The following is a 7,430-nucleotide window of genomic DNA, read 5'->3' on the forward strand; positions in this document are numbered from 1 at the left end:
CAGGTAGTGTCATATTTATCTTGGTTTCTGTCATCATTGATTCCAGAAAGAAAGTGCTCTTGATACTAATGTATGTATTCTTCTGTCCATGTCTACTTTAGCATTTACTGAGACAAATTCTTCTTGAACTGTATCTTCTTCTGGTTACAGTGTGCTTTTTCTTTTTCTCCTGGATTTTATAGCTTACTGAGCTCCACTGAAGTAAAGAGACTTTAACTTTATGAGCATTTGTTGGACCGGATAATTACCTTATCTTGTTTGTATGTTTCTGCTATCTCCTATAATGTGTCATTATCATGTCTGCTGGGCTTTCTTAAATCATAAAAACCACAAGTGTATTCTTATTCAACTTCCTTGATTCAAAACTACTTTTTGTTTCATCCAACAATGGGATTTCCCCTCCTTTTTAACAAAGCATGAGAATAATTCTTTAATATGTGTTTTCAGTACTCCTAAGGTTTTTCTAAGTTACTTTTCTGAAGGCAAGTGCATAATTAGGATTTGTTTAGAAAGCAGAGGAACTGGTTTAGTGGAGAAATATTTTACAGTTTCTGCTTCGTATGCATGAATTAAAACTCACAAAATTTCTTTTAATGTAGTCTTAAAACTCAAAAATGTGGGTAGTGATCCCTTCCAATCACTAATGCCCAACAAGTAGTGAACTGGAACTCTGGAGGTTTGGGATGAGTTGTCATATGAATTTATTATTCAGTTGCCACCAACTTTGGTATTTCCTTTGGCATTGTATCATCTTCAGAGTAGGTAGATGGAATTATTAAAATGGTCTCTTTAAGACTTAACCATAGCATCATGATTCAAAGTTGATCTCTCAAATGATAAGAACATAGGAAATTGATGTCATAATAGGGCTATAATTTTATTCTGGTAATAATCCACGGGAAAACATTAGATGTGCTGTTAACATCCTTAACAAAAGTTTTTGTTTTAAGCATGAATCAGGATTGAAAATCTACTTACTTCACCTCTTAAAATCCTGGGATCAAATAACAGCACTCACTTGCTCCTACAGTTGATGAATACTTAAAACATTTTGTTACAGTTTTCTATGCAGTTAGTTTCCAACACCTTCTCTTAGTTTACAAGGGTGTGAATAATCTGTATTTACATGTACTGCCAGTAGTGTTCACAAGCTGGCAGGCAGGTAATACTCACTCACAGGGCTGTGCTTGAATGCATCACTTCTGCTGTGCTCTTACCCTCCACTGTGCCAACAGCTGAGAGCTGTGAGTTTTCCCTACACTCACATCTTTCTGGCTCATTGTCAGTCAAGCCATGCCAACTGCACCAGACAGTAAAAGCATATAGGAAAAATAAATTTGTCATAGGAAAAGTACAGAAAAGCGATTACTTTCATGCAAGACTACAGTAAAGGCACTGTTAGGCTACACTTTGCTAATGCTGAAAAAATAGCTTTCAAAACCAGGGGGTTTTGTCAGTGGTAGTGTGCTTGAGGACACTTCCACTCAAAGGGTTAGGACCAAAACTTGTCTTTTAAAAACTGCTGTAATGTAAATGGTTTTAGTAACTCTATGACTGGATGAGACAGCATGATATCATTGTGTGGTATCATTCTCAAAGAATTCTGTGTAAATAATAGTAAAAGGACGTGCTGGCAGATACACAAGGAGATACAAGGGATGTGTAACAAAAATTACGTTCAGTGATGAACTGCACTTTCTGCAATGGTTTATTCATTAAGTCTCCAAACACAGCATTATCCAGGTTATTTATATTGTAATATAAAATAATAGAAAGTAAAATAGTTGTTGAAATACATTTGTGACCGTTAGAGAAACTCAGCAGACTTTTGGTTTTTTAAGCTTCCCTAAACACACACCATTTCCTCTTGTTATTATAGGGAGGGGAAATCAAGCAGGCGGCTGCTTCTGTAGAACTTCACTTCTGATTTCAAATTACAGCTTTAGGATCTGTGTGATTATTTTGTGTTTAATTCTTCCGAAGAACTTTGCAGGACCCTACAGAAGACATTGTGATACTGAATGTTTCAGCTTGCGCTTGAAGTTTCTTAGTCTTGGCATGTTAATCTAAATAATGACAGTTTGCTTTTTTTGTTACTCACGTGTTTAGCAGAATCAGTCTCATAAAAGTCAGTAGTACAACTAAAATTAACATTAAATAATGCACACAATATTTGTCAGAACCTTCTTAAAGGACTGTTGCAAGTGCATCGATTATTTAACTTAAAGACTAAGGTCAATCTCATTAACCTGTATTTAATATATTCTGTGGACTTATAGGACACTTAATTTCTAGCCTTTGCTCAAGACTTACTTAATGTGTGGCTATCAAGTAGAAAGTTCTTTTTATTGCTCTGGAATTAAGGAGTACAGGTCATAGAATGGCATATTTTCTGAAGTTAAAATGTTCAGAGTGTAAGATGTGCAGAACATTACAGGTTCTTAGCTTTGACATTTATGTATAATCTTGTCAAAACTTGCAGAAACCAATCTGTACCAAAACCAAGACTGTTATTTTTTCCATTCTGCTGTGGGGGCTTACAATAGAACACTTAGGAGGAGGAGTTTTCATGGGAAAAATATTCCCTATGTGGCAGAAAGCTAACAAAATCTTCCTTCATTTATACCTGCTATCTCCTTGATCCTCATATAATGTGAGGAAAGGACTATGATGAGAAACTCCCAAGAAAGACAAGGGCTTGGTGCTGGTAAATTGCACCGTATCAACTCCTTTCCTGACATGAAATGCCTAATCAGTTTAAATCTAATGATAGAAAAAGAGTCACCAGTTGTTCCCTTAATTGAATGTACATAGCACATATGAAGCTGTATATCACTTATAGGAAGTTACATATGGGAAATAAGCTAAAAGAAAACTAAAATAATTTCTGCATTATAGAAATGTAATTAATTATAAAAATAATACAAAAAGTAATATTAACATATTTAATGTAAGATACTCCTGAAGGCCAGGCTGTTACCAGCATAGCTTGCAACAGTCCGTCTTGAAGAGAGAACATCATCCTTTTTTGGCTTCAGAAGATAAAAAAAGACAGTTTCTATTAATGACAAATCAGTTTTGTTCAGTTGATCATCTTGTCTCAATGTGCTTATTGTGCATGGGAGGTGAACCTAAGAATGCCAGGAAAATGCTTTGTTTTCCTAGATGGCCCTTTGGATAGTTTAGTTAAAGCTATCTCTTCTTCTGTAAGAATTTAGAACTTGGCCAAAATGCTATATGAAATAGGTATAACAACGGTGGATTAATTTCTCCATCTTTTGGAATGTAGCTTAAGTGAGCAAAATTCCAAGAGATACATGTACCAGAAAACCTGCAACCTCATCTGAGCCCTGTGAAGCCCCAGGAACTTAAGTTATTCCCACAGCTATGCGATGGCTCTGGCCCAGATCACAAAGTTAATTTGGAGGCTTAAATGCTATCTAAGAGCCATCTTCTGTTTCCTAATATGCTTTTTTGATCTCCAGAATGCCCGCTCTGTTATCTGGCTGTATCAAAAAACCATAGGATCTGTATTTTCACTGGTTCATTTCCTCTGGATATCTGTAGAATCACTCACATCTGATTTTAGTTGGCCACTATTACGAATCACAGGTGTGTGTTTATGAAAAAGAACAGAAGAAAATACTCTAGTTGAACATGTCTCTAGGAATGGGGAAAAATGGTGTTCTCTTCCCTGTGTTGGTTCAATGAATATTTCCTTCAAGTGGGTCAGTTTAACATAAGGAATCAATAAACTATTTTCCTTCTTTTGCTTGCCTCATTCTTGCATCCTCTCTGATCTTCTGTGCAAGTGATAGATGTGGATTCAAATTGCTCTGGATCAGAAAGGTTAGTGAACTCTGGCCTTGTGATTCAGTGGTGGGTGAGGATGAAAGGAGAGGGAAAGTTTGGGGAGCTGTTCCAGCGAGTACTTTCTGTGATATAGCTGTTCCTCTGTGAAAGCTCTGTGATGTTGCATCTTCATGTTTATTGTGACTCAGACTCAATGTCATTGAATTGCAAGCTCTGGTAAGCTATTAAAGGGAGAACAGTTTTAGTTTTCTTGACCTGTTTTTGGCTTAGAGCCCTGCAGAAAGGTGGCAGGTGAGACCTCCATCTATAAAAGAGCAGAAGACGAAGCACAGAAGATCCTTCTCAAGGATGGATCTTGGGGATGGTTCCCACAGCCTTATTTGTAGGAAAAAGGTATGTTAAAAGGGTCTTCCCATCATAATGTGACTGTACAAATCTGTGTACAAATAAGGAAAGCCCCATCATAATTGACTGTACACATCTGTGCTGTCAATTGTAGTGGTAGTTTATGGGCCATCGTGTTAAAACATGTTTTAATAGAGTTCATATATTTCTGAGATTGTAATGATGACTGCTTCTCCTGAAAGGCAAACGATACATGCCACACAAACAGCTTAAGCACAGATTGTGACTATCACTTATATTCCCTTTTTTTGGAAATAATTCTGATTTTCCTTTCACATTGGACAAACTGTTCTTGAGCAACTAGCAGCTGCTTTTCAGCTTACTCCAGCCTCTTTTTGTGATTTCTCATGCCTCTGAAGGGCAGTGGGAATACATTAAGCCATTTAATCACCAAGTAAGAGTCTTTTAAGTCCCTTGTTATGTGAGTTTTTGATGCAGATGGGTTTTTTCTTGGACCATATAGGCTAAATAAGCTTGAATTTACCAACTTAACTGTCCTCACTCTCTTGTGTACAAAGAACAAATCTCTCAATAATTTAAAAAATTACTTTCTTGCTGTAGAAGACCCAGCTGACTGAGATTCTATGCTTGGATCTGTGGAGATTTAGCTGCACTCATACAGAATTGGTGCATCACTACTACTTAGTCTAATTGATATGAATGAAGAATTCAGAGCATGGACTTACATTTTCTTCATTCACAAGTTTCTTTAATATCAGTAAAGTTTTAAACATAATTGGTATTTAAATGAGCTTCTGTAGTTTTTCACATATTCTCATTTTTCTCATTCTCACTTTCAGTACTATCCTTCCAAATCTCTAGACAGAGTCTCATCTTATAGAGAAATAATATTGCTAATAGGTGGAGAGGTTTTAAATGTTAATTTGCTTACATACTCATCAGTCATGAGGCCTACTAATAAGCTGCTGGACAGTACTGTGGCATACTTTATACAGGTATAAGAGCTAGGTAGTTATTCTCCTATGTGTGTACCAGGGTGGCCCCTGCATCACCTCTTCTCAAATTGTGGTAAGATTTGTTGTTGGTGAAAAATGAGATAGTGTGGCATACAGGCACAGCAGAGCCAAAACACCAGCTGCCAAAACAGCTCCAATTACTGGTGGTAGGTGGAGTGAGATCAAAAACTGTCTATCTAAATCTGCATTTCCTTCCTTTCTCCAGATGTGTGAAGTGCTGTTCTCTAACAGTTCCGGATTTGGGATCTGGATCAACTGGAGTAATGAACAGTTGTTGAAACTGCAAGGCTGAGCTGGTGATGCTACCAGAACCCATTTTCTCCCAAGAGGGCATGTCCTCTACTAATATTAGCTGATAGTGCCATTAAATCTATAACTTCTAATGTTTCTACTGCTTAGAAATAAGAAGGCAGAAAGAGTTGGTTTTGTTTTGGTTTTTTTTTTAAAAAAAGCAACTCAAACCTTTAATAGCAATATCTAATATTCTACAGCATTTTTTCAAGCTTTATTTAATTTAATAGGCTAGTACATTATTCTGTGGGGATTTATCCTGCTTCCATACTCTGTGGAGGAACCACATTCTCCATTTTAAATACCATTTCATAGAGATTTTTGAGGAATTCTTCCCATTGTCTGGTTCTCAACTGAGCAGATGGACCCTAAATTAGGATTCATAATTCATTTTGTTCCTGTTGCTTGTCATTATTGATAACTCAAAAGCAAACCAACATCATTAAATATTAACTTAGAATTTCATTTGACAATCATAGTAATGGAAGCTTTTTTTGGGGGGAGTAATGACAGCAATACAGGATTGAAGATACCTTTTAAGTTATCAAATCTAGTCCGCGCTATTATCTTTTATATGCCTACAGGTGTATATTAATATTATATGTGCTGATTTAGATAATAACAATTTATACCTACTTGAAGGAGTATTAAGCTAGACCAACCTCACAGTTGATACTAAGTTTATACAGGTATAATTATATTGATTGAAGTAGCTTCATTGACTACAACAGAACTCCTATAAGTTGCAGTAGCCAAAGAGATCAAGTACAACAGTCATACATTATTCTGCTGCTTATTGCACCTCAGCGGAACAAGACTGGTTGTTGAGAACAGTGATTTATTTCCTCCAACAATACTGTAAAATGTCTTTTAAACTACATTGTGTGATTTCTACAATTAGTAAAATACATTTTTGTAAATGGCATTTACTGTAATAGTAAGACACCAATATTTATGCACGGTCTCTCTTTGCTTTTGAATGCACAATAAAAAAATTACTGATCAATTTTCTGTATGTAACTTGTGTTGTTTGGTTTGAGAGAAATTATGCATAGTCTGTGCTCTGTAGTTAGGAGTCCTGCAATCTTAATAGGGTCCAAAATCTCTCACTTAACGAGGATTAAACTCTTCAAGGCAAAACATTTTCCTTGAATAGCTATGTTGGGGGTTTTTTTGTTTATTTTTAATGTCACATTACTTTCAGGGTTTTTTTCCTGGCAGCTCTTCTGGTATTTTGTGATTAACTTTAGCATTACAAATGCTATTTATAAATTTTTCAATGCACAAATATACTGTACTACTGTGAAACATGGGAGTATGCGTTGTTCTAAGATGCAACTCACTGATACTCAGTCTTAGAAAATGGATACATGCTTTTGTTAATAAATACATGCTAATCCTATTTTAGCAAATACTTAAACATTAATTTTTTTGTAGTTTTGGACTCGAAAATGTTATGTTAGAGCTGAAAAAAGGTTTCTTTTTGGTGGCATTTGATGCATCTCTCTAATGACTGAGCATTTGTGTCATATGCTGATATGTGGTGCTTGACAGCAGGTAGAAAATATTCTGCAAGTGTTTTGAAGCATGCTCTAACTGACAGCTTGTGAGAAAGATGGAGTTTTTGTGCTGGGGGTTTTTTGTTTTTTTTTTTAAACTGAGTATTCAGGTCTGAACCAGCAAGTGGGATAAAGCATGAAACAATAGATGAATTTTTCTTTTTATTAAGCAGCTTGCTTCTACATTAGAAAAATATATAAACACTTCCATCAGAGGCTTTACTAAAGATGCCATTTCACTTACGTGGGATATGAAGTACTTGCTGAGATTGCACTGAAACTTTTAAGAAAAGTGACCTTTCCAACAGGAAGTGGAAGTCAATAACTAATTACTTCAACTTCATTGTAAATAAATTAAAAAATACCAGTTTATCCAGAGATAAGA

The 7,430-nt window shown here is 35.8% G+C and overlaps 1 protein-coding gene across 6 annotated transcripts in view; it reads left to right on the forward strand.

Annotated features, from left to right (window-relative positions):
* The window catches only part of ANAPC10 (anaphase promoting complex subunit 10), a 66,235-nt gene extending 59,770 nt beyond the window's left edge, over positions 1-6,465 (forward strand). For 2 of the 6 annotated variants that reach the window (XM_074905003.1, XM_074905007.1), the window contains one exon: positions 3,819-6,465. The gene's annotated coding sequence lies outside the window, so the exon portion shown is untranslated. The remainder of the gene's footprint in view (positions 1-3,818) is intronic. The other 4 variants (XM_074905005.1, XM_074905006.1, XM_074905004.1 and 1 more) reach the window with 3 other exon arrangements.
* The last annotated feature ends 965 nt before the right edge of the window (positions 6,466-7,430 follow it).

This window comes from Athene noctua, chromosome 4 (genome assembly GCF_965140245.1).
Source record: "Athene noctua chromosome 4, bAthNoc1.hap1.1, whole genome shotgun sequence".
Classification (NCBI taxonomy): Eukaryota; Metazoa; Chordata; class Aves; order Strigiformes; family Strigidae; genus Athene; species Athene noctua.